At 61.0% G+C, this 12,500-nt stretch overlaps 2 non-coding genes across 2 annotated transcripts; both read right to left on the reverse strand.

Moving 5' to 3' along the window:
- Positions 1–1,020: 1,020 nt before the first annotated feature.
- On the reverse strand, positions 1,021–1,173 carry LOC142790683 (5.8S ribosomal RNA). The gene has a single exon (XR_012889696.1). It is a non-coding gene; the product is annotated as a 5.8S ribosomal RNA (ribosomal RNA).
- A 1,719-nt stretch (positions 1,174–2,892) lies between these two features.
- LOC142790705 (small subunit ribosomal RNA) lies at positions 2,893–4,707 on the reverse strand. The gene has a single exon (XR_012889718.1). It is a non-coding gene; the product is annotated as a small subunit ribosomal RNA (ribosomal RNA).
- Between the last annotated feature and the right edge of the window lie 7,793 nt (positions 4,708–12,500).

Genomic DNA, 12,500 nt, shown 5'->3' on the forward strand with positions numbered 1-12,500 from the left:
GCACAACCGGTGTGACGTGGAAGTGACGGGACACGTTCGTAAACCCATCGCGAACCGAGTACGACGCCCTACCAAGTGCGCCCGCAACCCTGTACAGGGTCACATCTTCACAAGGCTGGCAAGCGGCATTCCGCTGCGCGCGTGCGTCGTCCGAGCAGTTGCGTGATAAACGACCGTGTCGAAAGCCCAAACACCGCCGAGGCCAGTCGCCGCCGCCGCAAGGGCAGCCACGCAGCCTGGCGAGAGGCATCGTCTCGTGTAGCGTCGCCCCCGCCCCAACTGGAGTGGCCCAGTTTTTTGAACGGGACGGGAACTGCGAAGCACTTAGACCGACGGCGGACTACGACGAGAACGCCTTAAGCTTCGCCAACGTTTCGCCAACTCGTGCGGGAGACTTTTTCCGCTTCGCGGCAAGTCGTCGCGCCGTGCTCTCCGCATCAACCGCGTACGCAGCGAACCGCAAACGTCGGGCGCAGCCTCCTCACCTCCCTGCGCTTTGCGCGCGAACGTTCCCTGTTCGCGCGGCAAAGCCTGGAGGAGGCACGGCCCCGCAGCGTGTTCGAGCGCCCGGTCTACGGGACACCCTGCTTACTTCGAGGGCAACAAGCGCAACGCAAGGCTGCGATCTCGCGCACTTTGCGCACGGCTGGAGAAGCTTTGCTGGCCGGCTTTCGCTCCTCGTGTTTACCGTGCGTTAAAGTTGCGCGTCCGTGGCTCTCGCAGCTCTTGCGCGCCCGGTCGCAGAGAGGAGTACGCAACCTCGACCGCACTTTCCCTGCAGGCTTCCTTCCGACTCGAAGTCCTGCGGCGGTCTCAACGAGGTGCCACATCCTCAATGCAGTCGGTCGCCCCCGTTTCGGTTGGGCTCTGGCACGACGGTCGCCACCGTCTCGCCCTTGAGTGGCCGCTGTTGGCGCTCGCTGTGAGGTGTTCAGCGTGCTGTCCGTGTTGCCGACGCGGTCAAAACGAGTCGACGGCTCACGTTCCCTTGTGCGCCGAAGGCTCTCTTGATATGTGATCCGACCCTCAGACAGACGAAGCCAAGGGAAGACCCAAGGCCGCAATGTGCGTTCAAAGAATCAGTGCTCAGTGTGTCCTGCAATTCACACCAAGTCTCGCAGCTGGCTGCGTTCTTCATCGACCCGAGAACCGAGTGATCCACCGCTTAGAGTCGTGAAAAAGTGTTTGTTCAATTCCGTACAGTCAAAACCAAACGTTTCTGGCACTCGGCCAAACAGTGGCCAAGAAGGGCGCTTTTCAGCGCACGCTTGGACTCCAAAACTCTGCCGCGCCTTTTTCGGCTGCCGCAAATCGAGCAAACGGTGTGTTTCGGACGGCGTTTCGCTTTCGCTACTTGCGAGTGCTTTCGTGGTCCACCCCTCTATAAATACTCGGGAGGCGTCGAAGCCGGTTCTCCAAGCCGGACCCGTAGGTATCGTTGTGTGCTCGCTCTCATTGGCCCGCCTAACCAGAAAATGCCTGCGGTACACCCATTTGGATAAGAGTGCACGCAGATGCGGGCCTCGACGGCTACACATTTCCTCGGGCGGCCGCCTCCCGGCCTCCGTGGAGCGCGGGATGCACGGTCCCATCGACAAGCCTCTCCCGTTTTTACCGTGGCGTCGCGGTTCACCACGGCAGGCGGGTCGGTCTCCTCCGCATAAAAAGGGGGACCCCCGCTTTTTGTTCCACGAAATCGCACAAGCTTTTTTCGCATCCACGGTTTGCCACCGCACACCAAAATGCCGATCCGGCTGCCTACTTTAGCCAACAGGTGGAGCCAGGCGCGCCGTACTTGCGCGGCACTTCCCACGTCCACCGAAGTCGGTGCCAAGGACCACTTTCGGCGCCGGAGCCGCGTACGAGCCTACTCGAGGCGGAAGAACGAAGCCAGCAAGGGCCTGGCCGCAAGTGCGTTCAATTGTCGGGACGTCCAAGTCCCTCGTTCTTCCGTGCTTCCTCTTTCGGCAAGTCGTTGCGGCACCTTCCCAAAGCGCGCAGACCCGCTAATCGCGACGAGCGCGACGTGGCCGTGCCGCCTTTCCCTCGGCAGCAAGCAAAACGCCTGGCAACGTCGACGCTCCCCTAACCGCGATCTCGCACCGTGTTTCGTGTGGCGAATTCAAAAGCCGGCCGGCGCTGCTGCAACCATTACGGTCGGTACGCATACGCCGCGGAGGGCGGGACGGTCATCGGAGCGTGCGGTTCCTCCATCGAGTACTGCGCACCTCGGCCGTCGCATCGCCGTGCCATGACCGGCCGCGCGTCAACGCGAACCGGTGCCAGCGAGATCCCTCGCCTGCAAGAACCGACCGGCAGCCTCCGTCACCCGAGGACGCGGAGGCGCTTGCCGCGGACGGCGGGACGGTATGCACTGGTGCACAGCGGACCCGTCACATCGCCAGTTCCTTGACCGACCGCCGACGCTTGTGCCGTTCCTCTCGTACTTGGCAGTCGCCGCGCGATTGTCGGGTCTCGTTCTTGCACGCTCGAACGGTCGGGAGGGCACTCGGCTGGCGTTTCGGGAACGCGCAGCCTCGCCTTCTACCGACGTAACCACGACTCGCCGTTCGCGCTCCGCCGCTCCTGTTTACAGTACTAGGCGGTCCCGCAGCGGTCGGGTCGCGCATTTCGAGCGCTTCGAGCCACGGTGCAGTGGCGGGTCGAAAGCCGACCTATGAGTGCGTTGCGCCGTTTGTACCCGCGTCCGCCACCTGGCCGACCGTCCAAGGTCGCGGTGTTGGCGTCCGCTGGGCGCAACAATTTGTCACGGGGTGCCGCTCCACATTCAGGCAGCCCCGTGGGGAAAAGCCGACCCCGCGTCCAAACGGGGTCAGCGGCAGAAAGTGTCGGGCGCAGACGCAGCTGAGGCGCTCACCCTTCACAATCCGTTAATGATCCTTCCGCAGGTTCACCTACGGAAACCTTGTTACGACTTTTACTTCCTCTAAATGATCAAGTTTGGTCATCTTTCCAACAGACCGGCGCAACCGAAAGGCCGCGCCGGACATCGGTCCGAAGACCTCACTAAATCATTCAATCGGTAGTAGCGACGGGCGGTGTGTACAAAGGGCAGGGACGTAATCAACGCGAGCTTATGACTCGCGCTTACTGGGAATTCCTCGTTCAAGGGGAACAATTGCAAGCCCCTATCCCAATCACGAAAGAAGTTTCACGGGTTACCCAGTCTTTTCAGACAGGGATAAAGACACGCTGCTTCCTTCAGTGTAGCGCGCGTGCGGCCCCGGACATCTAAGGGCATCACAGACCTGTTATTGCTCTGTTTCGTGCGGCTAGGAGCCGCTTGTCCCTCTAAGAAGGTTGTAAGGTGCTGGGAACCCCGCACCTATTTAATAGGCTAGAGTCTCGTTCGTTATCGGAATTAACCAGACAAATCGCTCCACCAACTAAGAACGGCCATGCACCACCATCCACCGAATCAAGAAAGAGCTCTCAATCTGTCAATCCTCCCAGTGTCCGGGCCGGGTAAGTTTTCCCGTGTTGAGTCAAATTAAGCCGCAGGCTCCACTCCTGGTGGTGCCCTTCCGTCAATTCCTTTAAGTTTCAGCTTTGCAACCATACTTCCCCCGGAACCCAAATACTTTGGTTTCCCGGAAGCTGCCCGCCGAGTCATTTGAGTAACTCAGGCGGATCGCTGGTTGGCATCGTTTATGGTCAGAACTAGGGCGGTATCTGATCGCCTTCGAACCTCTGACTTTCGTTCTTGATCAATGAAAACATTCTTGGCAAATGCTTTCGCAGTAGTTCGTCTTGCGACGGTCCAAGAATTTCACCTCTAGCGCCGCAATACGAATGCCCCCGTCCGTCCCTCTTAATCATTACCTCGTATTCCAAAAACCAACAGAACAGAAACGAGGTCTTGTTCTATTATTCCATGCAAGTTTATTCAGGCGACTCGCCTGCGTTGAGCACTCTAATTTTTTCAAAGTAAAAGCACCGGCCATCTCGAGGCACACAATGAAGTGCACCAAGAAAGAACCGGCATGATGTTCAGTCCGAGCCGTCGCATCGGGTAGATGCACTACTCGTCTGGAACTGAGATCCAACTACGAGCTTTTTAACCGCAGCAGCTTTAGTATACGCTATTGGAGCTGGAATTACCGCGGCTGCTGGCACCAGACTTGCCCTCCAATTGATCCTCGTTAAAGGATTTAGAGTGTACTCATTTCAATTACGGGGCCTCAAAAGAGTCCCGTATTGTTATTTTTCGTCACTACCTCCCCGTGCCGGGAGTGGGTAATTTGCGCGCCTGCTGCCTTCCTTGGATGTGGTAGCCGTTTCTCAGGCTCCCTCTCCGGAATCGAACCCTGATTCTCCGTTACCCGTAACAACCATGGTAAGCAAGTAACCTACCATCGAAAGTTGATAAGGCAGACACTTGAAAGAAACGTCGCCGGCTCGTGGCCATGCGATCAGCACAAAGTTATCCAGAGTCACCACACAATACGGGCCGAAACCCGATCGATCTTGGTCTAATAAAAGCACCCGTTACCCAAAGGGCTCCAGGCTCACTGCATGTATTAGCTCTAGAATTGCCACAGTTATCCAAGTAGGAAGAAACGATCTAAGGAACCATAACTGATTTAATGAGCCATTCGCGGTTTCGCCTTATTTCGGCATGTACTTAGACATGCATGGCTTAATCTTTGAGACAAGCATATGATTACTGGCAGGATCAACCAGGTAATCGTTCGACTGCGCGTCCGTCCTCGCCTTCGGCGGGCCGGACGCAGTCTGTGTGCGGCGGAGGCCACCTTCAGGCGCCCCAACACGCTTATTTTGCACTCCGAGATGACGGCGTTCGAGCTCGCTACGGCACAACCTTCCCGAAAGACGAGTGGGAGCCGTGCGGCAAGAAGCACGTTCATGCTCGCTCTTTTTCGTTGCATCGACTCGGTCGCGCCGTGCGGGTTGCCCAAGCCCGCTGCACTGTCGGTGGACCGGCCGGAACTAGCAACGGAGCCGAGACTGCAAAGCCGCCAGACGACGGGTCACGCCCGCGTCTTCGGCGCTTTCGCATCTGAATCGCCCGAGGACGACACGGAACACACCTCGATATCGTGGTAAAACGGCACCGTCCGACAACCAGCCCCTAACGCATCAAGCGGATGAGGCTGCAGACGACTGCCGTGGATTCCCCTGGAGCAGACCCGAGGACACGCTTGACGAGGCCGAAGCCCGCCGCATATCAGACACCCGGTCGCTTTCGCGTACGCCGCTCACGAGAACCCCCACATAATAGCAGCGATAAGTACCCAGACCTCCTTGGGCACTAATACGAGCGTACTCGAGAAAATTTCACCGCGGGTGTGCCCCGAAACGTGTGGCACGTTGAGCGTGCCACAAGTCTACGTCGCTCTCAAACCCGCCGAGGTCGTAGAATTTGCGACCCTACTCACGAAATTCCCACCGAGGATACGGCCGCAAACGTACCGCACCTTGGGTAGGCCACGAGTTTGTGCAACACTACGCTGACGGCACAGCACCGAGGTCGTGCGCGCACGCACGGGAAAATTCCGCCGCGGTTTCTGCCGAAAACGTGAGGCACCACGACTCTCCGCAAGTTCGCGTCGACTGCGAAAGACCGAAGTCGTGAACGACGTGTCCGCTACTCGCCGCCGACACGCTGGACACCAAACGTACAACGACTCGATGGCGTCGTAGAGGCCCACGACGCGGTTTTCCTTAACGACGTCTCGGCGTGGCACCGACAGGTTAGAACGGCCGACCAACGTTCCCTGTCCGCCGTTCGGCTCAGTCGAAGGGCTCGGCGACTTCGGCAACGCTGCGAAGCCGCACGGTGACGCACGCCATGTCCCCATTTTTTTTTTTTCTTTCTGCGTCTGCCGGGGTGCCCCTATAATAGCAGCGATAAGCACCCAGACCGCCGTGGGTCGCTCGCCCCGGCTGACGTGGTTTTTCGTACTCCTGCGGCGGTCGCCGTCAAGCACGTCCAAATACGCTACTTTCGTGGGCGCATTCACGCTCTTTCGCTTCGCCGGAGTGCCAGCACTCACTCTGCCAAAAACGGCGAACATCCGAGCGGCGGTTCCCACTTTTGCGTCGGCGTCGCAAACCCCGCCCCGGCAGACGAGGTTTGCCGTACTCGTGCGACGGTGGCCGGCGGGCACGTCGAAAGACGCCGATATCGTGCGCGAATTGGCGCACCTTGGCTTCACCGGAGTGCCGCCACTGACTCCTCCAAAAACGGCGAAGATCCGAGCGGCGCTTCCCACTTTCGCATCGGCGTCCCGAACTCCGCCCCGGCTGACGCGGTTTACCGTACTCGTGCGACGGTCGCCGGCGAGCACGTGGAAAGACGCCGATATCGTGCCCGAATCGGCTCCGTTCGGCTTCGCCGGAGTGCCAGCACTGGCTCGGCGAAAGACGACGAACATCCGAGCGACGGTTCTCACTATTGCGTACGCGTCGCAAACCCCGCCCCGGCAGACGCACTTTGCCGTACTCGTGCGACGGTCGCCGGCGAGCACGTAGAAAGACGCCGATATCGTGCCGGAATCGGCCCCGTTTGGCTTCGCCGGAGTGCCAGCACTCACTCGGCCACAAACGGCGAACATCCGAGCGGCGGTTCCCACTTAGCCGTCGGCGTCCCGAACTCCGCCCCGGCAGACGCGGTTGCCGAGCTCGTGCGACTAGCGACCGCGAAGCCGTCTCGCGACGCCGCTTTCGTGCGCGGCTCCCACTGCGACCTGGGTCACCCGAGGTCGACGAGCAAAAAAGAATGTCGAAAAAAATTTTTTTTTTTTTTGCGTCTGCCGGGGTGCCCCTATAATAGCAGCGATAAGCACCCAGACCGCCATGGGTCGCTCGCCCCGGCTGACGTGGTTTTTCGTTTTCCTGCGGTGGTCGTCGTCAAGCACGTCCAAACACGCCACTTTCGTGGGCGCATTCGCGCTCTTTCGCTTCGCCGGAGTGCCAGCACTCACTCTGCCAAAAACGGCGAACATCCTAGTGGCGGTTCCCACTTTTGCGTCGGCGTCGCCAACCCCGCCCCGGCATACGCGGTTTGCCGTACTCGTGCGGCGGTGGCCGGCGGGCACGTCGAAAGACACCGATATCGTGCGCGAGTCGATGCTTCTTGGTCTCGCAGGAGGGCCGCCACTCACTCCTGCAAAAACGGCGAAGATCCGAGCGGCGCTTCCCACTTTTTCGTCGGCATCGCAAACCTCGCCCCGGCAGACGCGCTTTGCCGTACTCGTGCGACGGTCGCCGGCGAGCACGTCGAAATACGCCGATATCGTGCCCGAATTGGCCCCGTTTCGCTTCGCCGGAGTGCCAGCACTCACTCGGCCAAAAACGGCGAACATCCGAGCAGCGGTACCCACTTAGCCGTCGGCATCCCGAACTCCGCGCCGGCTGACGCGGTTGCCGAGCTCGTGCGACTAGCGACCGCGAACGCGTCTCGCGACGCCGCTTTCGTGCGCGGCTCCCATTGCGACCTGGGTTACCCGAGCTCGACCAGCAAAAAAGAAGGTCGAAAAAAAATTTTTTTTTTCTGCGTCTGCCGGGGTGCCCCTATAATAGCAGCGATAAGCACCCAGACCGCCGTGGGTCGCTCGCCCCGGCTGACGTGGTTTTTCGTACTCCTGCAGCGGTCGCCGTCAAGCACGTCCAAATACGCCACTTTCGTGGGCGCTTTCGCGCTCTTTCGCGTCGCCGGTGTGCCAGCACTCACTCTGCCAAAAACGGCGAACATCCTAGTGGCGGTTCCCACTTTTGCGTCGGCGTCGCCAACCCCGCCCCGGCATACGCGGTTTGCCGTACTCGTGCGGCGGTGGCCGGCGGGCACGTCGAAAGACACCGATATCGTGCGCGAGTCGATGCTTCTTGGTCTCGCAGGAGGGCCGCCACTCACTCCTGCAAAAACGGCGAAGATCCGAGCGGCGCTTCCCACTTTTTCGTCGGCATCGCAAACCTCGCCCCGGCAGACGCGCTTTGCCGTACTCGTGCGACGGTCGCCGGCGAGCACGTCGAAATACGCCGATATCGTGCCCGAATCGGCCCCGTTTCGCTTCGCCGGAGTGCCAGCACTCACTCGGCCAAAAACGGCGAACATCCGAGCAGCGGTACCCACTTAGCCGTCGGCATCCCGAACTCCGCGCCGGCTGACGCGGTTGCCGAGCTCGTGCGACTAGCGACCGCGAACGCGTCTCGCGACGCCGCTTTCGTGCGCGGCTCCCATTGCGACCTGGGTTACCCGAGCTCGACCAGCAAAAAAGAAGGTCGAAAAAAAATTTTTTTTTTCTGCGTCTGCCGGGGTGCCCCTATAATAGCAGCGATAAGCACCCAGACCGCCGTGGGTCGCTCGCCCCGGCTGACGTGGTTTTTCGTACTCCTGCAGCGGTCGCCGTCAAGCACGTCGAAATACGCCACTTTCGTGGGCGCTTTCGCGCTCTTTCGCGTCGCCGGTGTGCCAGCACTCACTCTGCCAAAAACGGCCAACATCCGAGCGGCGGTTCCCACTTTTGCGTCGGCGTCGTAAACCCCGCCCCGGCAGACGCGGTTTGCCCTACTCGTTCGACGGTCGCCGGCGAGCGCGTCGAAAGACGCCGATATCGTGCGCTAATTGGCGCTCCTTGGCTTCTCCGGAGTGCCGCCACTCACTCCTCCAAAAACGGCGAAGATCCGAGCGGCGTTCTCCACTTTCGCATCGGCGTCCCGAACTCCGCCCGGGCTGACGCGGTTTACCGTACTCGTGCGACGGTCGCCGCCGGGCACGTCGAAAGACGCCGATATCGTGCCGTAATCGGCCCCGTTTGGCTTCGCCCGAGTGCCAGCACTCACTCGGCCAAAAACGGCGAACATCCGAGCAGCGTTTCCCACTTTCGCATCGGCGTCCCGAAGCCCGCCCCGGCAGACGCGGTTTGCCCTACTCGAGCGACGGTCGCCGGCGATCACGTCGAAAGGCGCCGAATTCGTGCACGAATCGATGCTTCTTGGTCTCGCAGGAGGGCCGCCACTCACTCCTGCAAAAACGGCGAAGATCCGAGTTGCGCTTCCCACTTTTTCGTCGGCGTCCCGAACTACGCCCCGGCTGACGCGGTTTACCGTACTCGTGCGACGGTCGCCGGCGGGCACTTCAAAATACGCCGATTTCGTGGGCGCATTCACGCTGTTTCGCTTCCCCGGAGTGCCAACACTCACTCTGCCGAAAGCGGCGATCATCCGAGCGGCGGTTCCCACTTTTGCGTCGGCTTCGCAAACGGCGCCCCGGCAGACGCGCTCGTGCGACGTACTCGTGCGACGGTCGCCGGCGAGCACGTCGAAAGACGCCGATATCGTGCTCGAATCGACCCCGTTTCGCTTCGCCGGAGTGCTGCCAGTCACGGCGCAGAAAACGGCGAACAAGTGTTTTTTTTTTTTTTTCCTAGAATTTGTGTTATAGAAGGCACATTTGATATCGGACGATAATTTTCAACTTTATCACGCGCACCGATTTTCGTGTAGAGGTTTGCAAGTTTATGGGAATTTCTCCACTTGGAATAATGCGATTTAGTAGTACTACGAGAACTTCATGGATGTACTCAAGGGTACGGGGCAAGTCAGTTACGTCAACACCTGCAGATTTTTTACACTTCAAACTGAAAATTGTTGGTTGTGAGTCCTCGTGTGATATTAAAGGCCGATTCGCTAACACATAGAACAAAGAAAGAAAGGAAGAAAAAACGCCCGCGCTCGCTCAAGAAACCTGGGTTCGCAACAAGTGGCAACAACAAGCAACCGAGCGAGTGCGCCAAAACCCGTGGCGGCCGAACAAACGCGAAGTCCCAACCGCGTCAGCCGGGGCGGCACGGGACAGGAAAAATCACTTCAGCCGGGGCGGCGGGGCACCGAATAAACCTCGTCACCTCGTCGCAGGATAAAAGAGGAAACAAAAAGTCTAAACAGCGTCTGCTGGAGCGAATGCGTAATAAAACAACAACAACAACAAAAAAAAACACCCGCGCTCAAGAAGTCTGCAATCCTCACAAAAGGCGACTGTGACCGAGCAGCGTCAGCCGGGGCCGTGCGGAAACGGAAAAACCGCGACTACCGGGGCGTCGAGGCACCGAAAAATCCACTTCAGCCGCGGCGAAAAAAAAAACAAAAAGAAAGACGGAGGGGGGGGGGGGAACCACGTCTGCCGGGGCGAAGGAAAAAAAAACGCGTCTGCCGGGGCGAGCCCGGGTGCGGCACCACCGGGAAAACTGTGGCAAACAGACATGGCGATCGAGTGAGTGGGCCGCCAGCCAGGCTCAGCCAAAAAGTGCAAAGTCCGAACTGCGTCAGCCGGGGCGGCAAAAACCGCGTCAGCCGGGGCGGCGCAAAAAACCGCGTCTGCCGGGGCGGCACGAAACCGCGTCAGCCGGGGCGGGGCGAAAACTGCGTCAGCCGGGGCGAAAGAAAAAAAAAACGCGTCTGCCGGGGCAAGCCCGGGTGCGGCACCACCGGGAAAACTGTGGCAAACAGACATGGCGATCGAGTGAGTGGGCCGCCAGCCAGGCACAGCCGAAAAGTGCAAAGTCCGAACCGTGTCAGCCGGGGCGACGCAAAAACCGCGTCAGCCGGGGCGGCGCGAAAACCGCGTCAGCCGGGGCGGCACGAAACCGCGTCAGCCGGGGCGGCGCGAAAACTGCGTCAGCCGGGGCGGCGCGAAAACCTCGTCAGCCGGGGCGAGCGAAAAGGGGGGGGGGGGGAACCACGTCTGCCGGGGCGAAAGAAAAAAAAAACGCGTCTGCCGGGGCGAGCCCGGGTGCGGCACCACCGGGAAGACTGTGGCAAACAGACATGGCGATCGAGTGAGTGGGCCGCCAGCCAGGCTCAGCCCAAAAAGTGCTAAGTCCGAACTGCGTCAGCCGGGGCGGCAAAAACCGCGTCAGCCGGGGCGGCGCGAAAACCGCGTCTGCCGGGGCGGCGCGAAAACAGCGTCAGCCGGGGCGAGCCCGGGTGCGGCACCACCGGGAAAACTGTGGCTAACAGACATGGCGATCGAGTGAGTGGGCCACCAGCCAGGCTCAGCCAAAAAGTGCCAAGTCCGAACTGCGTCAGCCGGGGCGGCAAAAACCGCGTCAGCCGGGGCGGCGCAAAAAAACCGCGTCTGCCGGGGCGGCACGAAACCGCGTCAGCCGGGGCGGCGCGAAAACTGCGTCAGCCGGGGCGAAAGAAAAAAAAAACGCGTCTGCCGGGGCGAGCCCGGGTGCGGCACCACCGGGAAAACTGTGGCAAACAGACATGGCGATCGAGTGAGTGGGCCGCCAGCCAGGCACAGCCGAAAAGTGCTAAGTCCGAACTGCGTCTGCCGGGGCGGCACGAAACCGCGTCAGCCGGGGCGGCGCGAAAACCGCGTCTGCCGGGGCGGCACGAAACCGCGTCAGCCGGGGCGGCGCGAAAACTGCGTCAGCCGGGGCGAGCCCGGGTGCGGCACCACCGGGAAAACTGTGGCAAACAGACATGGCGATCGAGTGAGTGGGCCGCCAGCCAGGCACAGCCGAAAAGTGCTAAGTCCGAACTGCGTCTGCCGGGGCGGCACGAAACCGCGTCAGCCGGGGCGGCGCGAAAACCGCGTCTGCCGGGGCGGCACGAAACCGCGTAAGCCGGGGCGGCGCGAAAACTGCGTCAGCCGGGGCGAGCCCGGGTGCGGCACCACCGGGAAAACTGTGGCAAACAGACATGGCGATCGAGTGAGTGGGCCGCCAGCCAGGCACAGCCGAAAAGTGCTAAGTCCGAACTGCGTCAGCCGGGGCGGCAAAAACCGCGTCAGCCGGGGCGGCGCAAAAAACCGCGTCTGCCGGGGCGGCACGAAACCGCGTCAGCCGGGGCGGCGCGAAAACTGCGTCAGCCGGGGCGAAAGAAAAAAAAAAACGCGTCTGCCGGGGCGAGCCCGGGTGCGGCACCACCGGGAAAACTGTGGCAAACAGACATGGCGATCGAGTGAGTGGGCCGCCAGCCAGGCACAGCCGAAAAGTGCTAAGTCCGAGCTGCGTCTGCCGGGGCGGCACGAAACCGCGTCAGCCGGGGCGGCGCGAAAACCGCGTCTGCCGGGGCGGCACGAAACCGCGTCAGCCGGGGCGGCGCGAAAACTGCGTCAGCCGGGGCGAGCCCGGGTGCGGCACCACCGGGAAAACTGTGGCAAACAGACATGGCGATTGAGTGAGTGGGCCGCCAGCCAGGCACAGCCGAAAAGTGCTAAGTCCGAACTGCGTCTGCCGGGGCGGCACGAAACCGCGTCAGCCGGGGCGGCGCGAAAACCGCGTCTGCCGGGGCGGCACGAAACCGCGTCAGCCGGGGCGGCGCGAAAACTGCGTCAGCCGGGGCGAGCCCGGGTGCGGCACCACCGGGAAAACTGTGGCAAACAGACATGGCGATCGAGTGAGTGGGCCGCCAGCCAGGCACAGCCGAAAAGTGCTAAGTCCGAACTGCGTCAGCCGGGGCGGCAAAAACCGCGTCAGCCGGGGCGGCGCAAAAACCGCGTCTGCCGG

The sequence above is a fragment of the Rhipicephalus microplus genome, unplaced genomic scaffold (genome assembly GCF_043290135.1).
Source record: "Rhipicephalus microplus isolate Deutch F79 unplaced genomic scaffold, USDA_Rmic scaffold_117, whole genome shotgun sequence".
Taxonomy (NCBI): Eukaryota; Metazoa; Arthropoda; class Arachnida; order Ixodida; family Ixodidae; genus Rhipicephalus; species Rhipicephalus microplus.